At 46.4% G+C, this 21,595-nt stretch overlaps 1 protein-coding gene across 2 annotated transcripts in view; it reads left to right on the top strand.

The window, feature by feature from the left end:
• Positions 1 to 21,595, top strand: part of FBLN5 (fibulin 5) — a 79,080-nt gene that overhangs the window by 29,020 nt on the left and 28,465 nt on the right. The gene's annotated exons all lie outside the window — the stretch shown is intronic.

Raw genomic sequence — 21,595 nt, 5'->3', positions numbered from 1 at the left:
TAAACACATTTATCTTCCTCCCTCCCTCCCTCCCTCCCTCCCTCCCTCCCTCCCTCCCTCCCTCCCTCCCTCCCTTCCTTCCTTCCTTCCTTCCTTCCTTCCTTCCTTCCTTCCTTCCTTCCTTCCTTCCCTTTCTTTTGAGATGGAGTCTCACTCTGTCGCCCAAGCTGGAGTGCAGTGGCTTGATCTTGGCTCACTGCAACCTCTGCCTCCCACGTTTAAGCAATTCTTCTGTCTCAGCCTCCTGAGTAGCTGGGACTACAGTTGCACGCCACCATGCCCAGCTAATATGTGTGCTTTAATGTGTGTGTTTCACTATATTGGTCAGGCTGGTCTTGAACTCCTGACCTCATGATCTGCCCACCTCGGCCTCCCAAAGTGCTGGGATTATAGGCATGAGCCACCATGCCCAGCCTAATTTGTTTTTTCATAACCGAAAGTTGAGAAGTAGAGCTAGCTTCAGACATGCCTGAGTGCAAGGGCTTAAGTAGTGTCATATGGCCTTCATTTTTTTCTCTCTCTCCAATGCCTATCTCCAAAACATAAGCTTCTTCATTCTCAGGGCAGGATCTCTCAAGTGGAGGCCATTGGTAGCTCCAGGCTTATGTCTTACTAGTTTAACAACCCAGAGAGATTGCCTCAATCTCGAGCTCTGGCAAAAGGTCATAGGTGGGCTCTAGTAGCCAGCTTGGGTCACAAGCCCATCCCTGAGTTCATCACAATGACTAGCAACACATGGGGTTTGATTTAGCAAGCCTATATCCCAAGCCCACCCCTGGAACCAGCAGTGGGTCCAAAGCTACCTGCCATGCATGGACTAAAAGTGCTGAAAGGCAGTTCCTTAAAGGAAAATTAGGGTGCTGTTACCGGATGAAGGAAGTTCGGATGGTGGGAGGCAAAGAGCTATACCTGGAATCCCAGCTTCTGCATGGAAAGAGAAGAAACAGAAGGACCCAAAGTTTGTTCTGAGCCCACAGTGACAGATAACAAAGGATGCACTTCACTCACTAAAGGATACACTATCTCAGTCATACACACACCTTTCCATGACATCAGGGGATGGTCCCTAGTAATGAAAGGAGGGGCCTGGAGCTGCCATCTGAGCTGCTCACTTGTCCTCAGGTAGGCAGGTAACAATACTGCCCCCAAAGAGAACTAACTCTCCCTTTCATTAAAAGTTATCAGGTAGATAATACCATGAATCCTCTTTATAGAACATCTGAAGAAATGCCTAGTGCCTCACCTGAATTCTTTTTTGTTTGTTTGTTTGTTTTTGAGAAAGAATCTCGCTCTGTCGCCTAGGCAGGAGTGCGGTGGCGCGATCTCCTCTCACTGCAACCTCCACCTCCCACGTTCAAGCGATTCTCTGTCTCAGCCTCCCGAGTAGCTGGGATTACAGGAGCCGGCCACCACGCCTGACTAATTTTTGTAATTTTTTTGTAGAGATGGGGTTTCACTGTGTTGGCCAGGCTGGTCTCAAACTCCTGGCCTCAAGTGATCCATCTACCTCGGCCTCCCAAAGTGCTGTGATTACAGGCGTGAGCCACTGTGCCTGGCCACCTGAATTCTTTTGAGCTGCTCTTTCTCATCCTGCCCTTAGGAACAACAAAAAATAAAAGGCAAAGAATGGGAGACTTTTACCGTGTATAACCATCATTATCTTTGGCCATGTTATAGTATGATTTATTTAAAATATACTGCTGGATTTGTTTGGCTAACATTTTGTTTAGGACTTTTGTCATCAATGTTTATAAATTAGAATGACCTGCCACATTTCTTTTTTAAATTACTCTTGCTAGTTTTGGTGTCCACATATAAGCTTGATAGAGTGAGATATTGTTCCTTTCCTATTCTCTGGAAAGTTAAAATGATCTAACTTTGTGCTGGGATTATAGGCATGAGCCACTGCACCCAGCCTTGTGCTAGTTCTTTAATTAAAAAACAAAAAACAAACAAACAAAAAACAAAAAGAAAACAGGCAGAGATATTGCCAGAGGCATATCAGTTTGGTATTTTCAAAAAGAAATTTTTGGCTTTGTTGCTCTCCTCTATCTCTCTCTTTTCTTTTTGCTTTTTTATTGCATCAATTTCTGTTTTTTATTATTTTCTTTCTATGTTTTGGATTTGTTTCTCTTTAAATTTTTTTCTTTCTTTCTTTTTTCGAGAGTCTCATTCTGTTGCCTAGGCTGTAGTGCAGTGGCGTGATCACGGTTCACTGCAGCTTTGATCTCCTGGGCTTCAAGTATCTGGGACCACAGGCGTGTACCATCCTGCCCAGCTAATATTTGTATTTTTTGTAGAGACAGGGGCTCGCCATGTTTCTCAGGCTGGTCTCGAACTCTTGAGCTCAAGTGAGCTGCCTGCCTTGGCCTCCCAAAGTGCTAGGATTACAGACATAAGCTACTGTTCCCGGCCCCCTTTCTAATTTCTTAAGCGGGTTGCTCAGCTCATTAACTGTAAGCTTTTCTTCTTTCATTATGTCAGCACTTAAGACTACGTAGTTTTTAGTGTGACCTCTAAGTTTGGATGTATGGTATTTATTGCTATTAAGTTGTAAGAATTTTTAATTTTCCCTGTAATCACTTCTTATTGTCCATGATTTATTTAGTGATGAGTTTCTGAATTTTACACATTTATGGGGATTTAAATTATCTTTTTGTTTTTCATTTATAACTTAATTGCATTGTCATCAGGATATATGGTCTTTATGATTTATTCACTTTGGTATCCACAATGCCTAGCACAATGCCAAGAACGTAGATGTCGTTTAGTAAGTATTTGCTGATATAATTGAAAGATAGATGAGTGGATGTCTTTTGACCAGGCGTTAGAGGAATTATCTCTTTCTGCTCAAATTGTCCAATCCTTACAGCTACTTGATATTCCAAAATAACTCTGCAAATGGGCACTGGAAATATAATGTCCCCTCAAAATTATCTTCTATGCCGCTCACTCCTTTCCTCCTTTGGCCCGGGAAACAGACACTGAGTGGGTGAGCGAGAGGATACTTGTAACACTGATAGTGTGAGACCATCAGACCCAGTCTTATACATAATAGATTTAGTTAATGGCTCTCCCTCTTATTTCTTCTACGACCCAGAGAAAAGCATTTCTTCTTTAATAGTAATAGGCTCTATTAATACATTTTAGGTGGCATTTCCTCCAGTGGAATCTCTTATCTCATTGAATCCTCCAAAATATTCAGGCACGATATTCCCACTTTAAAAATGGGGAAACGGACATAAAGCTAGTTAGCGGGGGGACTGGTTGGGTTCCTGATGTGTATTTTTTGTTCTGTACACGAACCATGTCCACCTCATTTTTATCACTTATAACGACAGGGTAGTAACACCTTAGACTTCCCTAAGGGAATAGAGGTAGATAAAAACTTGTGATTGAATTATACTTGTAAAAGGACGTTTGAAGACAAATAATGAAAAATATTGGGCCGGGCGCAGTGGCTCAAGCCTGTAATCCCAGCACTTTGGGAGGCCGAGACGGGCGGATCACGAGGACAGGAGATCGAGACCATCCTGGCTAACACGGTGAAACCCCGTGTCTACTAAAAATAATACAAAAAACTAGCCGGGCGAGGTGGCGGCGCCTGTAGTCCCAGCTACTCGGGAGGCTGAGGCAGGAGAATGGCGTAAACCCAGGAAGCGGAGCTTGCAGTGAGCTGAGATCCGGCCACTGCACTCTAGCCTGGGTGACAGAGCGAGACTCCGTCTCAAAAAAAAAAAAGAAAAATATTAATCCATTCTACACTACTCAATATGGAGTACACATTGAGTTATTACACATTGGTTAATACATATTGGTTAAATGAATGAATGGATGAATGGATGGATGAGTGAACAGTGCTTATTTTGATGAGTACATTTTTTGCTTTTTGGATCAACAACCTCTTTAGCATATTAAAGAAGAAAGGTGTCTCAGTCTATTCCTGAGTCCCTAAGAAGTAGTGCTTTTTCTTTTTTTTTCTTTTTTTTTTTTTTTGAGTCAGAGTCTCACTCTGTCACCCAGGCTGGAGTGCAGTGGTGCAAACATGGCTCATGGCAGCTTCGATTTCCCGGGCTCAAGCAATCCTCCAATCTCAGTCTCCCGAGTAGCTGGGACCACAGGTGTACACCACTATGCCCAGCTAATGTTTTTCTTTTTTTCGAGATATTGTCTAGCTCTGTCACCCAGGCTGGAGTGCAGTGGCACAATCTTGACTCACGGCAACCTCTGCCTCCTGGGTTCAATTGATTCTCTTGCCTCAGCCTCCCAAGTAGCTGAGGTTACAGGTGCATGCCACCACGCCTGGCTAATTTTTGTATTTTTAGTAGATACGGGTTTTCACCACATTGGCCAGGCTGATCTGGAACTACTGACCTCAAGTGATCTGCCCACCTCAGTCTCCCAAAGTGCTGGGATTGCCCGTGTGAGCCACTGCGTCCTGCCCAGCTAATTTTTCTATTTTTCATTTTTTGTAGAGACAGGGTCTCGCTATATTGCCCAGGCTGGTCCCTAACTCCTGGTCTCACACGATCCTCACACTTTAGCCTTCCAAAGTGTTGTGATTACAGGCATGAGTCACCATACCCGACCCCGAAGTGCCTTTTGAAGATGCCTATTTAAAAAGTCTTGAAAGAGGTCCAGAGGGAAATATTAGAACATCCTTATTTTAGAGCAAATCTTAGGAAATATGGCAGTGTTTATACATTATAACATTTAGATAGTGCAACAACATTTAGAACAATGTTTGTGCATTAAACTAATTTGCATACAATGTAACGATGATGCACAGTGTAATATACATATGACATGAGACCATCTGGAAAATAACTTAATTGTGCTCCTAAATATAATAACATCAGATGAGGAGGTCTTCCCCTTTCAGGTTACCCTCTTAGCAAGTTTTCTTCCTACTTGCTAATAGGTCTACAAGGTCATGCCCTCATTTTGTGTGCAGAGGCACAGTGTGGGCATCTCCCAGCCATTTTTTTTTTATCGTCTTTTCCTCTTGCATCCTCCAGAGGGCCTCCTTAGCCCTGCAGAGGTAAGAGGTTTAGGCAGGGAGTAGTGAGGGCAGGGAGCTCAACTGGGCCCCAGAGCGTTCGGATTCACCAACCTTTCCAGACAGAGACCTCAGAGGCCTTATTTTCTCAAACAAGCTGACAAAGACTTGCTGGAGGGCCACTGCGGAGCTAGTAGAAGGTTCCGGACTAGAACCTGGTTTTCAGTTCCTTCTTTATCTTTTCTTTTAGGAGGTGGGCTCCCCACCCTCACACTCCCTTCTCTTCCTCTTCTTCCTCCTCCTCCTTCTTGAGATGAAGCTATTGCCAGTCTTGACTGAGGGCCACTTCTGTGCCTGGTACTGTGTTAAGAGCTTTAGGCCGGGCGCGGTGGCTCAAGCCTGTAATCCCAGCACTTTGGGAGGCCGAGGCGGGCGGATCACAAGGTCAGGAGATCGAGACCACAGTGAAACCCCGTCTCTACTAAAAATACAAAAAATTAGCCGGGCGCGGTGGCGGGCGCCTGTAGTCCCAGCTACTCAGGAGGCTGAGGCAGGAGAATGGCGGGAACCCGGGAGGCGGAGCTTGCAGTGAGCCGAGATCGCGCCACTGCACTCCAGCCTGGGCGACAGAGCGAGACTCCGTCTCAAAAAAAAAAAAAAAAAAAAAAAAAAAAAAAAAAAAGAGCTTTAGTTACATGTGATTCTCATAAAACCCCATGAATTAAGTACCATCATTAACTCCTTTCACAAACGAGGAAACCAAGGTTTTTAGGGGCAAGCAAACAACCAACCAAAAAATTTGTTTAAAATTACAAAGCTGGCCAGGCATGGTGGCTCATGCCTGTAAGCCCAGCACTTTGGGAGGCTGAGGCGGGCGGGTCACCGGAGGTCTGGAGTTTGTGACCAGCCTGGCCAACATGGTTAAACCCTGTCTCTACTAAAAATACAAAAATTAGCTGGGCATGGTGGCGTGCATCTGTAATCTCAGCTACTTGGGAATCTGAAGCAAGAGAATTGCTGGAATCCGGGAGGTGGAGGTTGCAGTGAGCCGAGATCATGCCACTGTACTCCAGCCTGGGTGACAGTGAGACTCCGTATCAAACAAAACAAAACAAAACAAAACAAAAAAACACTTGAACTTGGGAGGTGAAGGTTTCAGTGAGCTGAGCTTGCACCACTGCACTCCAGCCTAGGTGACAGAGTGAAACTCCGTATTAAAAAAAAAAAAAAAAATTACAAAGCTAAAAAAATGAGGGCAGCAGGATTTGAACCACCAAAGCTGGTGTTCCCACCTGCCTGTGTTGTTCTTTGATTCGAGTTACTAGAGGCTCAAGATGCCCACATGATAGTCCAGACCTCTTTGTTCCTGCTTCTGTCCTTCCCTGCCACCCCTTCTCCACCTTCATCTTTCTCCTCTCCATCCCTTTCTCCCCAGCACTCTGCTCCCATTCCGTGATACTTGAATTTGAATTCCCCTGTGGAGATGGGGGCTACAGAAGAGATGTGGGCTGTTTGGGTGGAGTTCAGTTTCTCAGGAGCACAGGATGGCTGCTGGACTTTTCTTCACGGGGTTTTGTTTTAGATCACAGGTTGATTATTTCAGTAGGCACCATTTATAGAACTTAGAATGCAATCAATGAAGAAATATGTTTTGATTTACAAATATTCACTTTTTTATAGTAGTAAAAATGCATAACAAGAAATTTCTAATCTTGACCGTTTTCAAGTGCACAGTTCAGTAGTGTGAAGTACATTTACATTGTCGTGCAGCAGAACTTCTTCATCCTGCCAAACAAAAACTCCAAATCTAGTAAGCAACACTCTCTTTCCCTTCTCTCTAGCCCCTGATAACCACCATTCTACTTTCTGTTTCTATGAATTTGACCGCTTTAAATATATCATATAGGTGGAATCATACAGTATTTGTCTTTTTTGTGAGTGGCTTATTTCACTTAGCATACTGTCCTCAAGGTTCATTCATATTGTAGCACGTGCTAGAGTTTCCTTCCTATTTTTTTTTTTTTTTTTTGAGACGGAGTCTCGCTCTGTCGCCCAGGCTGGAGTGCGGTGGTGCAATCTCGGCTCACTGCAATCTCCGCCTCCCGGGTTCACGCCATTCTCCTGCCTCAGCCTCCCGAGTAGCTGGGACTACAGGCGCCCGCTAGTACGCCTGGCTAATTTTTTGTGTTTTTAGTAGAGGTGGGGTTTCACCGTGTTAGCCAGGATGGTCTCAATCTCCTGACCTCGTGATCCACCCGCCTCGGCCTCCTAAAGTGCTGTGATTACAGGCGTGAGCCACCGCGCCTGGCCCAGTTACCTTCCTTTTTAAGGCTGAACAATATTCTCCCGTGTGAATTACCACTTTTTGTGTATTCATTCATCTACTGATGGACATTTGGGTTGCTTTCACCTCCTGGCTGTTGTGAATAATGCTGCTGTGAACACAGGTGTATAGGTATCACCTTCTCAAACAAGCTGAGAAAGACTTGCTGGAGGACCACTGTGGACCTAGTGGAAGGTTCCGGACTAGAACCTGGCTTTCAGTTCCTTCTTTATCTTTTCTTTTAGGAGGTGGGCTCCCCACCCTCACACTCCCTTCTCTTCCTCTTCTTCCTCCTCCTCCTCCTTGAGATGAAGCTATTGCCAGTCTTGACTGAGGGCCAATTCTGTGCCTGGTACTGTGTTAAAAGCTTTAGTTACATGTGATTCTCATAAAACCCCATGAATGAAGTACCATCATTAACATTGTCACTTCAAGATCCTTACAGTTATTTTGTATATATATCCAGAAGTAATATTGCTGGATCATGTGGTAATTTTGTATTTAATTTTTGGGAGAACAACCACCATACAGTTTTCTATAGTGGCTACCCAATTTTACGTTACCACTAACAGCACACATGTGTGCCAGTTTCTCCACGTCCTCACCAACACTTGTTTCTTTTCTATTTTTTGTTGTTGTTTTTTGTTCTTAATTGTTGTTTTAAATCATATCAGCTGTCTTAGTCCCTTTGGTGTTGCTATAACTGAACACCATAGACCGGGTAATTGATAATAGAGGCCTATTTAGCTCATGGTTCTGCAGGCTGAGAGGTCCTAAAGCATGGTGCCAGCATCTGGTGGGCCTTCTGGCTGTGTCATAACACGGTGGAAGGCGTCATGTGGCCAGAAAGCAAGAGTGTGAATATCAGCTCAGGTCTGTCTTCCTCTTCTTATAAAGCCACCAATTCCATCATGGGGGCCCCATCCTGATGACTTCATCTAATTTTATTTACCTCCCAAAGGCCCCAGCTGTAATCAGCCTAAGAATTTTAGTTGGATTTCCCACCCTTTTAATACTGTCACAGTGGCAACTGAATTTCAGTACATGAACTTTGGGGGACACATTCAAACCATAGCAGTAATCATCCTAACAGTTATGAGGTGAGTGACTGGGTTTTACACTGATATTCTGTATCAGGCACTGTGCTTGGGGTAGCGGCTACGAAGATAAAGTGTGGTTCCTGCGCTCGTACCACTCACAGTCTTACGGCTGGGCTAGTCTAGTGTTTCTGCAGGTGCGAACGCTTGCACTGGCATCATCTGAATGTTTGTGAAAGAACTGATTCCCGGGACTCTCTCTAGACCTCCTGAATCAAGAGCTCTATTTTATTTTAAGTAAGCCTCCAAAGACACTCTTGTGTACACCTTTGGGCTAGATCAGTAGTTCTCAATTTGGCTGTACATTCAAATCGATTTCTGGGTTCCTCCCAGGGGTTCTGACTTAACTGGGTTGGGATGGGCTCCTATGTGTTAGAACTTCCCAGGTGATTCAAATGTACAGTCAAGGCACATTTGGCGGAACACTAGGTGATTTCTAAATTCTTTCCAGCTGTAAAATTCTGCCCCCAGGAGCATTTTTTAGTTCAGCAAATATTTATTGACTTGTCTCCTCTGTTCAGGGCTCTGGGTCAGCTAGGGTGTGAGGGTCAAGAAAAGACTGGGCTCAAATAGAAGGCCTGAGTTCGTCTCCTGACTCATTCATACTGACGACCAGGATAACCTTTGAGAAGTCCCCAAACCAAGAGAGGGTGATGGAAGCCTAATGAAGAAAGGTTGACTGTGCCAAATGCTGCTGAGAAGGTGTGAAGGATATAGACTGGGAATGAAAAAGGATCATTGGATTTGTCATTGAGGAGGTCATTGGTGACCTTGATGAGAGAGGCTTTAATGGAATGAAAGAGAAGCAAGTCTGATTGGAGTCAAGAACGGGAGGTTTGGAGGCAGAGCAGTGACTGTAGATAGCAACTTCTAGGAAGTCTGTGGCAGAGGGGCGCAGAGAAGTATGGAGAAGTACATTGGGCCAGTTGTTTTTTATTAGAATTTCCTCCACTACTGCTAACACTGATTGGAAAAGCGTTTATTAACAACCCAATTGAGCAGGCACTTATGAGCAGACTCTTGATGCAACCCTTTAGTGTCAGTGAATACATTTTGGGGAGCACTTTATTATGGCATTTGGGATTTTTGTCCTTTTTTTAAATATGCAAGTCAAATTGTTCTGATTGAAGCTAACTCAGAAACATTATCAAAGCATAAAACTTAATGCCAGTTTTTTTTTTTTTTTTTTTTTTTTTTGCTGACCTACAAGGGGCTAGGACTAGAGTCTGTGGGGCGTCTCACTGGAGAAAACATTTCCTAAGACAGAGCCAGTACCAATTCCCACATGCAGGAGGGGATGGCTGTGTTTTCACTCCTCCTTTTCTCTCTACTTTTCCATCTTCATCTTTCTCTTTTCTTTTATTTTCCTCTTTACCATCCTTTCTGCCTCCATTATCCTCCTTGTTCTCTTTTGCTTCCTTTGCTTGGCACACGATGCCTTTATAGATGGGCTCCCATCTCATCCTCCACCCCCAGCCCAGCTCTCACAGTGTCCTCCCACGTGTCTGGCTGCTCCAGTGCACTCCCATGTGTTTTAACTGCTCCAGTTAAGCTCCCCTCGGCTCTCTGACTGTACAGTGCCTCTAATGTCTCTGTGCCCTTGCACGTGCTGTCCCCCACCTTCTTCTTTTGGTGAACTCCTACTCACTTGTATTAGGGTACATGCTAAGCCACTGTAACAAAGAGACCTTCAAAACGCTGGTTTAGATAGGAGAGAATTTTATTTCTCTCTCATGCTGCAGTCCACAGGCAGGTGGTTTAGGGCTGGTAGGGAGGCTCAATGTGTAGTTTTCAGCTCTGGGTCCAAAATGGCTGCTCTGGCTCTTACCATCACATCTGCATCCCAACTAGAAGGAGGAGAGAAGGGACAAGGGGACTATGCACCAATTCTTTTTAAAGGCACGACACAGACATTGCACATGTTACATTTACTTATATCTGACTGACCAGAACTTAGTATGTAGCCACACTTCACTGTGAGAGAAGCTTAAAAATGCAGTCTTTGGTTGGGAGAATAGATGTTGGCGGATGATAGCCTCTGCTGCAGGATCCTTCTAGATCCGTCTGGTGTCTTCTCCAGGAAGCCTGTTTCACCTGGAAATGCCCCCATTCTTCTCTCCAGCATGACACTCACCATCCTGAGTTGGGATTACCTTGTCCCTTGTCCGTTCTCAACCAGACTATAAACAGACAGGGTCTGTGTGTCATTTATCTTTGAATCCCTAGTACCAATAGCAGTGTTGCCCCACTGGTATAGCATAAGTGACTCCTGAGCAGAGGCATTGTGGGCAGTGGGACTCGGGCACTGTGCCTTTTTGGTGGGAGGGAGGGCAAGGGTGGTCTGGCAGGTCAGCCAGCTGGTTGGCCCCACGTGTAACTCCCTCGCCTCCCTGCCTTCCTCACTGGAGACATCCAGGAATCTGCTGGTGCCCACAGAGGGGTGGCTGGGAAAGGGTGCCACCCCACATTCCTCAGCCAGGTAAACATGCAATCCTGAAAAGTGTTTAATCCATCCAAATATTTATATTAGGTTCATGTAATCGAATCTAACTCTTACCAAGTCCAAAGGGTGATGGGGAGCAGGGCGTGGCTGTTTGAGTCCTGCGCTGTTTGTGGGTGTGGTTCGCACTTCTAGACTCCCAGGGCATGTGGCCGCCCCTTGACCGAGAGGTGGCATGTTTCAGGCTCTTTCTCTCTTGCTCCCTCTCCCCCACCCCTATGGTCCCAGCAGGCTTTAGCCTCTTCCCCTCATTTCCAGGGCTTCCAGTTCCTCTTGGATCATAGCCTCCACGCTATTTTCTGCTACACTGGGGTCGTCTGCTAGAGATGAGGAGCAGGGAGCTTTGGACCCTGCTGGGGTAGAGGGGTGGGGAGAGGGCAGGGGATTGGCAGAGTGGGTTGGTCTGTGACCAAAAAGTTCATATTCTCAGTCGGACATGGTCATGCCTATAATCCTAGCACTTTGGGAGGCTGAGGCAGGCAGATCACCTGAGGTTGGGAGTTCGAGACCCAGCCTAGTCAACATGGCAAAACCCCGTCTCTACTAAAAATACAAAAATTAGCCAGGCGTGGTGGCACACGCCTTTTAATCCCATCCATTTGGGAGGCTGAGGCATGAGAATCACTTGACCCAGGAGGCAGAGGTTGCAGTGAGCCAAGATGGCACCACTGCACTCCAGCCTGGGTGACAGAGTGAGACTTTGTGTGAAAAAGCAAACAAAAAACTCAGCCAGGTGTGGTGACTCACGCCTGTAATCCCAGCACTTTGGGAGGCCAAGGCGGGCGGATCACAAGATCAGAAAATTGAGACCATCCTGGCCAACATGGCGAAACCCTGTCTCTACTAAAAATACAAAAATTAGCTGGGCATGGCAGCGTGTGCCTGTAATCCCAGTTACTTGGGAGGCTGAGGCAGGAGAATCACTCGAACCTGGGAGGCGGAGGTTGCAGTGAGCCGAGATCACACCACTGCACTCCAGCCTGGCGACAGAGTTAGGCTCCATCTAAAAAAAAAAAAAAAACAAACTCATATTGTTAGTCACCTACTGGCCTGTTTCTTGTAACTTGTTATTGTGAAAGAGCCCTCTGGCACTTCTGCACCTTGTCCTAGGAGGCTTTGGGTTCCAGGAATGTGTGTATGTGAGGGACCCCCTTCCCCTAGGTCATTGTCCAGTATCTAGACCTGTCCTCACCTGTCAGCAGCCTCATGACACACCCTGTTGTGTGTTCCTAGCCCTCTGCAGCGCCCTCACATGCTTGTTTGTGTGCCATGTCTGCCCTCCTCTCTTGCCTGCAGGCTCTAGGGGGGGCAGGTGATAGGAGTTCCATTTTAGACATAAGGAGGCTGCCATGCAGAAGGTCACTGATGTGCACAAGATCACCCTGGTGAGCTGTGATAGGATCGGAAGTGGTGGCAGGGTCTTCTCACTGCAGGCGTGGGAAGGGTGCACGTGTGTATTTCAAGATCATGCTCTGAGAGTGACCCAGCTGGGAATGTTTGCTGCTGCTGCTGGGCTGATTGATCCCAGCATGCGCACCGCGGATTCTCACAGCCAGCTTGAAAAATAGGTTTCCTGGGTATCGCATGAGAGGTCCTGTTGATGTCAGTTTTCAGGCCAGGAAGGTGTATCTTTTCCCTTCTATTATGCTCCTCCCTCCTGTGATTGTTGAGAATAAAGTTCTTTCTCTTCTGGGATGTCAAGCTCTCCCGGGAGGAAAGAGGAAATTCCTTACTCCATCAGGCCAAGCGCTTTGCTATGAACTGAATGTTTGTATCCTCCCAAATCCATATGTTGAAGCCCGTTATCTGCAATGTGACGTTATTACAAGGTGGGGTCTTTGGGAGGTGATTATGCTTGGATGAGGTCACAGGGATGGAGCCCCCACGTTGGGACTGGTGCCCTGATAAGGGGATGAAGAACCCTGAGCTTTCTCTCCGCCCTGTGAGGGCTCTCACTAGAACCTGGCCGTGCTGGTTACCTGGCCATGGACTTCCAGCCTCCAGAACTGGGAGAAATAAATGCCTCTTAGTTAAGCCACCCAGTCTATAGTATTCTTGTCAGAGCAGCGCCACAGGACTAAGACACACATAGTATGTTAGAACTTCTGGAAGTTGAGGACGCTTTCAAATCAGCCCTGGGCCATGGGTAGGGTAGGACTAGGCCTCCAGGCACTATAAGCCTCAGCCTGAGGCTCCGTTGGATTTGGAATTGTCAGCCAATGTCCCCTAGATAGTCTTCGTCCTCTGGGAATGAGAGATGGGCCACAATAAGGTAGATGGTGGACTTGTCTCTTCCAATGTGTCTGGTGGCTTAACTGAATTTCCCTCTTCCTTTCAGAACAGTCTTCGAGTCAAGTATCTTCATTTCCAGTATAATTCGTTTTAATACTCTCTAGTATGCCAGGCACTGTGTGGGGTGCTTAAGATATGATTGTGAATAAGGTCCTTTTCCTGCTTTCAAGAAACTGGAGGTTCCGATGCACGTGGCTAACTATATTGTAGGAAGTGAACTGCTATAAAAGTAGATGTGCTTGGCCCATGTGTGAATAGGAAAGTAGGCTTAACTCGCAGTGTTGCCAAAATATATAGCGCATGCCATGAGGGTTCTAAAGAGGAAACGTAAACTTGCCATTTTTGTGTTTTAGTGGTTCTGGAGGTTTAATATTTAGTGCGCTTTCACCAGGGAGGGATTGGAGCTGCCAGACAAGTGATGAAGTTATTACAATCATTTAGAGAAAAGACAGTGAGGACCTGGAGTCTTCGGGGTAGGGGATATAAGGAAAGTGGGAAATTTGCAAGATTTTTAGAAGAACTGCCTGGCCTTGGCAATTGTTTGAGAGTGGGATGTGAAGGGAAGATCTTAGGATGACTGTGGTCTCTAGCCTTTGGCCACTGGAAAACGGTGGCACTGTGAACGGAGACAGAGTGCTGGGAAGAGAGCGCTGGCGTGGGGAGTAGATGGGAGGGGCAAGGAGTTCACAGACTATGATACGGGTCAGGATGGGTGAGGAATAGGCTCAGAGGAAATGAGAAGGAGGGGCCCTTGGGGAGATGGGGCGATTATGGGAGTCAGGATCTACAGCATATAGAAACCGTGTTCATGAGTACTCAGTTAAAAAAGGGATGCTCTGTGTTGGAGGAAATATGTTGTCCTTTCTCCCCATTGGAATCTTTTGTACTTTTTGTCATCTCTTTGTGGGTAGTATTCCTAAGAACTTAGTCAAGATTCAGGGAATTGAGTTCATAGGAAATCAAAACCCCACCAGTGACCTGAAGGGAGGAGAACCTTCTGGAAGCACACAATGCCCTGCTCAAGGCATTGCAGCCGTAGGCACCCAACCACTGCAGGGTGGAGTTAAAGAAAGGCTCTGTCCTTACACCAGAAAAGCATTCTGTTTTGGCTAGACTGCTAGAGTCTTTAATAAGACTCCAAAAATAACAATTCTCTTATAACCAGCAGGCTTTATCTTAGAGAAGAATCTAGTTAAGAATCACTGCTTGATTTTTTCCCCATTTAAAAAAATAGTTTCAACTTTTATTTTAGATACAGGGGTGCATGTGCAGGTTTGTTGCCTAGGTATTTCGTGTGATGCTGAGGTCTGAGGGATCCCATTACCTAGATACTGAGCATAGTTCCCAGTAGTTAGTTTTTTGACCCTTGCCTCCCTCCCTTCCTCCTCTAGTAGTCCCCAGTGTCTACTGTGGCCATCTTCATGCTCAGCTCCCGCTTATAGTGAACATGCTGCTTGATTTTTGAAAACTTAACTTCCCTCTTAGACTCTCTTAAATATTGCAATGACTTATGCACCAACCTAATAGTTTCTGAAACTCTGAGCAGGTTGCATGGATACAGAACCAAATACCACTTGGAACAGTCTAGCACCTTGTTGCTCAAAGTGTGGTCCCTGAGCCAGCAGCATTGGCCTCACGTGGGAGCTCGTTAGGAATGTAGAATCCAATGAATTAGAATCTGCATTTTAACAAGATCCCCACTGAGTCATACGCATATTAAAGTTGGAGAAGTATTGATTTGGCACAGTGGATTTTAGATGCAGTTTTGCATTGGATTCATTTAGGTAACTTTGAAATAACACAGCTTTCCAAGCCTCAGCCCTAGAAATTCTGATATGTAGTCAGACAGTTCTCTTGGGTAGCCAGGTTTGGAAACTACTGCCTTCTAAAGATTCCAAAATCTCTATCGATGGACAAAATGGCAAAAATTTTAGTAAATGGAAATCTAGTTTGAACTCCACATCTGTTTGCTTTACATTCACGATAATAGCCAAAGCCTCATGGCTTTTTGGAAAAAAAAAAAAAAGACAAACAAGCATGTCTAGATTGACATTAGACATGACTTGTCCCCTTCCTCTGGGGACATCTTGATGCATGACGCTCGAGAGGACGTGTGTTTCCCCTGGGCCCGTGGCAGGCACCGTACACTGGCAAAAGTTGAATGGGCTTGGCCAATTCACTGCCCGGTTTGAAAGCAACTAAAGTCAGCTGATGTTTACCAAGTGCTCTGGGGATGAAAGCAATTACCCAAGAACCAAACAATGTGATCTCCATTAGTTGCATAGTTTGTCTCTGTAGAAGATCATAGCTTGAAGGGGCCTGTCAGAACTCTCCTCCAGCTCTCACTTTAGGGATAGACAAAGAGAATCCATGGAGAGGTTGGGACCTGGATTCCAGCTGGTTTCATTCAACAGGGAAGGATATGTTGTTGTTTGGAAAACGGACCACATATTTGTTGCCTAATCAGAGGCGCAAAATGAACCAACTTTGTATTCCATGCTTAATCTCAAGTGTCGGGGAAAGTGCTGTAAACACAAAAAGATCTGGCTCCTAGTGATTGGCCAGGACCGTAAGACACATGGAGTGCAGATGGCCTAGGAATTCAACAGCGAGTTCTCCAACGTTGAGATCTTTAATTAAACAGGTGTTTGGGAAGTAGGTCCTGTGTAGCTTCCAGCCTTGGCTGGGCTCGTCTTGCTGAAAAATGGCACCGACCCAGCCCAGCAGCAGGCCTGAAACTGGCTTCACTTGGAGGCGTAGGAATGTGCCATTGTTATTTTCTTCTTTCTTATCAAGCCCCATTAGCTTGAGCAAGGAAGGAACAAAAATGGGCTGGGAAAACATGTTATTTCACCGGGTAAAAATTTACTACCAAGGAAATGATTTTTGCCATGTCCAAAAAAGGAAGAGTGGAGGCCTCGGAAAGGTGTATCTTCCAAGGGCTCTTGGACAGCTTCTCCCAGTGTCACCCAGTGAGAATGTTTCCCTTTGGCTGATGGCCGTTCTCACACAAGAACAGAGACATTCGGCCGACATTATGTACACAGGCTCACAAAGTCAGACCTTGCCTGTTCACAGTACTGGAGCAAAGAAGGCACTGGAAGAGGCAAGAATCAGATTGTGGAAAGGTTGATCATACATGGCCATTAGACACATGTACCTTTATGCTTTTGGATGCCTACAGTTATAGAATCATAGATGGGCCCAGAGATGCCTGGGTGCAGAGGTGGAGAGGGAGACTCCATGAAGGAATGTACCCTGGCTTTCCTTACCTCTTGTCCAGATCTTCCGCCATGTGCCTGGGGCTCAAGGGGGAGAAGTCCCTGCCTTTGGCTGTGGTTGAATCACAGAACTAACCATACTTATAGCCCATGAAACCCCTGCGTTGTCATCCTGGTGTCTTTAGTGAATTCTAGAACAGCGTCTGCAGGAGGCAGAAACCAAGCTTCTTCTGTCTTCCACATCTGTCAGAAACAGCACCTCCCCGGGGAAGGGAGCTCTGTGTCAGGCCGTCAGGCTGGCACCTGTGCGCCTCTTAACTCATGAACTCTCACATCTCTCTACGAGGCAGGCTACATCAGCCCTGTTGCAGAACCCCCAAAGATCCAGTAAATTGCCCTGCCTTATTTAGTTATCAAATGTGGGAGCCTGGATTCACACCCAGCTCTGTCTGCTCCCAAAGTTCTTATTCTTTCACCTGCTAGCCTTTTCTAGGGAGTTCTCAGCCCTTTGGTGTGTTTTCCTTTTAAACTTTGGTGCTTGGAGAATGACCTAGAAAATGTTCTACCTATGGGCATGGGGAACCATTAGTGTTTTTGTTTTGTTGTGTACAGTTTTTAAAGGACATTTTATTTCTGTTAGAATTTGTGTTATGAAAACAAAGTATTTTCAGCTTTCAGGAATAAATGCTGAACTGCAAACACGTGTATGTATATAATATGTGCATTCAAATAGAACAAATAGCTGTCATACATGTACATGTTATTTATATTTGAACATATTTATGCATATTTAGTGTGGTATATTAAGTCTGTTATAACTGCCTATAGAGATTTTATTTAATAATATGTGAGTTAATACTAAGATCGTACTTGGAACCATTACTTTTATATGGGACAGAAAAGTGGGTTGTGTGATGTTTTCTGAGAACCAGCCCACTCCCAAGGGGAGGACATAAAATGGGCATAAATCAGCCGTGTGATACCCACGAAGCTGTCTGAGAAGTCCATGCAGTGAAGGAGAGGAGTGCCAATCCCCACTGGCTTCCTCTGCAGAGTCCTGCTCCAAGGACTAGAATGGTCAGCAGGTGTGTGGGCTGTGGCCCCTTCCCATGCTGTCCTGTGAGTCAGAATGGAAGGTTCTGTTCACTTTGTTGTCCCCAAGATTGTTGGACACTTCTATTTTGATGTGTTGAGGCCAGTTCCTTCATCTGGTGCCTTTGTAAGATCTTGATTATACTTTAAGGACATTCTTTTACTCCTTTAAAACATACCAGCCTGAGGGACATCCCTTTATTTCCATTGTCTTTGCATATCTGCCCACGTGAAGCTTACTGTCTGGCTGGGGAATGTGAGACATAGCTAAGGGTATGAAATCCTAAAAGAGCTTCCCGAATATGTAGGCCACTGTCCTGGGGCCTGAAAGCCCTTTCTGTCTATGGCCTCCTTGGAAGGCATCGAGGAGGTGATACTGATAGGTTTTGATGACTTTCCTAAGGGAGCAGTTGTTTCAGATTGAAAAGGCCACTCGGTGGATGTCTCAAGGGAGAGGTGCCAGTGCAGGCGAGACTGCTAGGTGGGCAGAGCTGTGCTGCTTGACGCAGATGACGACTTCTTCCTGGCAGGGGCAGCGCTGGGCTTTCCAGGTTCTGGGAGAGTTGGTGAGCGCTTTCCTCCAGTTGCCAGGGTGCTGGTCACCTGGGCAGCAGATAGACATTGCCTCACCTGGGGAGAGCCAAGCCATGGTTGCTGTGGCAGAATCCTCCAAGTGCCCAGGCAGCTGACTGGGGTGACAGCACCCAGGAGGGAACAGGGAGACAAGAGGACTCTCAGTAAAGTCCGCTTCTGGGTACCATACAGCGGGAGGGAATATGCTCGATGCCAGTTCTTCCAAAGGTCATGGAGGCTGGGGAGGGCAGACGCACACACACACACACGCACACACACACACGCACATGCACACGCAACCACTGTAGAGCATAAAGAATGAATGAATGGGGGCCAGGCATGGTGGCTCATGCCTATAATCCCAGCACTTTGGGAGGCCAAGGCGGGCAGATCACGAGGTCAGGAGATTGAGACCATCCTGGCTAACATGGTGAAACCCCGTCTCTACCAAAAGTACAAAAAAATTAGCCAGGTGTGGTGGTGGGCACCTGTAGTCCCAGTTACTCGGGAGGCTGAGGCAGGAGAATGGTGTGCACCTGGGAGGCAGAGCTTGCAGTGAGCCGAAATCACGCCACTGCACTCCAGCCTGGGCGACAGAGCAAGACTCTGTCTCAAAAAAAAAGAAAAGAAAGAAAGAAAGAATGAACGAATGAATGAGCGAACAAGTGAATGAATAAAGGATTGAATGCACCCAGCATTCTTTTCTCTTAGGAGACTCTTCCTGACTATTGCACAGGAAAGGAAAGCAGACCCTGTTTGCACATGAGGATACTGACGCTTGCTCAGGTTGTCATAGCTTGTACTTTTCCACTGATGCAGAAACGGAGGCCTTGCCAAAGAATGTCCTTGGAGTGATTCGATGTATTTTTCCTTCTGTGATTTAAGTCAAATGTATTTAATGTAAGAAGTTCCGCTGGGAGCTGGAATGTGTGATGAGTGTTTCAGCCCCCCGAGGAAGCCCACCGTGTGAACACTCCAGTTTTAGCTGCATCAGGTGTGTAGGCTGACAGTGGTTTGCATGGTGGTGGCTGTTTTTAAAGTACACACGCCCAGATGGGCTTGTCAGCTAGTTGGCTGGAAAAAGCTTTCTGGGGGCTGCGAGGGATTGATGTTTGCCGTTCATGTGTTCATTCATTCAATAGTTATTGAACATTTACCAGGGACACAGCATGACACCAGGTGTGTTTTGAGGATATAAAAGGACTTATTGACTTCTCAAAATATAGTTTCTATTGACAATTCATTAAAGTTAGTGAAAGTTAAAATTTTAATTTTAAAATCTATATAAACAAAAGTGTCATATAACTGAGTTAATTCCTTTTTTTTTTTTTTTTTTTTTGAGATGGGGTCTTGCTCTGTTGTCTAGGCTGGAGATCAGTGGTGCAATCTTGGCTCACCATAGGCTCAACTTCCTGGGCTCAGGTGATCCTCCCATCTCAGCTTCCTGAGTAGCTGGGACTACAGGTGTGCGCCACCATACCCGACTAATTTTTTGTATTTTTAGTAGAAACAGGGTTTTGCCATGTTGCCCAGGCTGGTCTCAAACTCCTGGACTCAAGCAATCCACCCACCTTGGCCTCCCAAAGTGCTGGGATTACAGGCATGAGCCACTGCGCCTGGCTGAGTTAATTCTTTAGTTCAGTAAAAGTGCTGGAATTTTTAAAAGAGTGAACTTCAAGGATTTTGGTTCTCGGCCTGAATACTTCGCACACATGCCCACGATGGGGTCCTTTGTGCCCTTCTGAGTCCAGCCTGGCCTACTTGATTGTGTCTGGTTTCTCTCTGTAGGACTTGGCAGGCACATTGTGTGGGACGCAAATTACACAAGCACAGAGGCTTGGGAACTTGCCGCCACCAAGCCCCTCCAGTGATTCTTCTCCTGTGTTGGTCACCCTCACCCTTCATTCCCCTCAAGGCAGGAAAAAGAACAGAAATTCCTAAGGCAGTGTTGTTCCCAGGACACAATTGCCATCCATCACTCCCTGCTGGGAAAATGTAAATATGCACCAGTCGATAGTGGCACTATTTATTGTCATAGACTTCACTGTGGGTTTGAGCAGGAGCGGCTTCTGGCCAAGCATTATTCACCAGCTCCCCTGGGAGGCTATGCTGGGTGGGCAGAGCTGGGTGGGAGGGAGGCAAAGGGGAGGCTGGAGTCCTCACAGCTGAGAACAGGGCTGAGTCTTTTTCGCTGAGGCTGCACATGCTGAACATCAGGGTGGAGTGGAGGCCACCGTCATCTTGGCACCAGGTTCTTGGAGGTTGTTCATGTTTAGAGGAGGGAAAGGCAGTTTCGTGGGATTCCCAGACAGCTGTCGTTTTGGGGTAGGGTGGGGACTGATCAGGGTTGTTAGTGTGGGGCTGCTGCAGGTGGATGGTGGATTTGTGGTCATATCCCCTGAACCAGAGGGACCACTGCTCACCCAGTTGAATGTTTTACTGAACAAAGCCCCATGCTACACGAGGCCCTTGTCCTCAAGGAGCTTACACTTTTCGGTCTTAGACACCCCCATCCCCACCGTACGTATTCAAAGAAGCCAACTGAATAGATGATGATCAAGTCTGCAATCTGCAGTGTTGGGAGGCAGACAGCATGGGAGTGGGGTCAGTAAAAAGGAACAAAAGCTCAGTCCTCCCTCCTCAGCCCAGTCTGCCAGCTCCCCGCCACCGAATCTGCTTGGTCCTGGGTGGTATGACGTCTGTCAGACCTGCATGGAGTAGACTTGGAGTCAGGCAGGCAGGGAGGCCTGGACTCAGCTCTTGGCATGGTGCTTATTAGCTCTTTCCACTCAGTTTTCCCATCTGTAAAATGGGGATTGTGAGCCCACCTCACAGGGTGATGTGAGAGTAAATACAAGTAACAAGGTAGGTGTCAGGCACATAACACAGGCTCAGAGAATTGCAGCTTTCAGTATTACTTCGGACTGCACGATGGTCCATTCGGTGAAGGTGGAGAAAGGGTGTAGATGAGCAAACCCTGATGCAGGAATGAAGGGGGAGGGCAGGCGACCCACCAAGGTGCTGGTGAAGGCAGGGCTGACAAGGAGGAAAGGTGTTGGGGTCCGCGGGGCCAGGCAGATCCAGGAGGCACCATGGATCCTTGTGGAGTAAATTAGTGTGTGAATGTTTAGTGAAAAGTCTCTTCCTTTAGGTCAAAGTGAGAGCGTGGCATCAGGAGGTCCATTTCAGGATCTTGGGCGCTCTCCCCTAAAGTGCCGTGCAGGGAAGAAAGGAGAGGAGGATGTTTCAGTTTCAACAGTTTTGAACACTGACTCTGTAAAGTGTCTGTGCCAGATGACTTGGGAATGGCCATGAGTATGGCTTGATATCTGTGCTCTGAAGCTCTAAGTTAAGGAGAAGGGACCGACATGGATACAGGTATCTTCATGCCACCAGACAGACGGTAGTGGGCTCTAGAGCAGCCTAGAGAGACTTGCTGTGAGCAGAGGACAGACAAAGATTAGCCCCAGGAACTGTGGAGTGGAGGGAAGACTGGAG

This window comes from Macaca fascicularis, chromosome 7 (assembly GCF_037993035.2).
Source record: "Macaca fascicularis isolate 582-1 chromosome 7, T2T-MFA8v1.1".
NCBI lineage: Eukaryota > Metazoa > Chordata > Mammalia > Primates > Cercopithecidae > Macaca > Macaca fascicularis.
The sequence above is the reverse complement of the archived record's forward strand: the minus strand, read 5'-3'. Positions and strand labels throughout refer to the sequence as shown.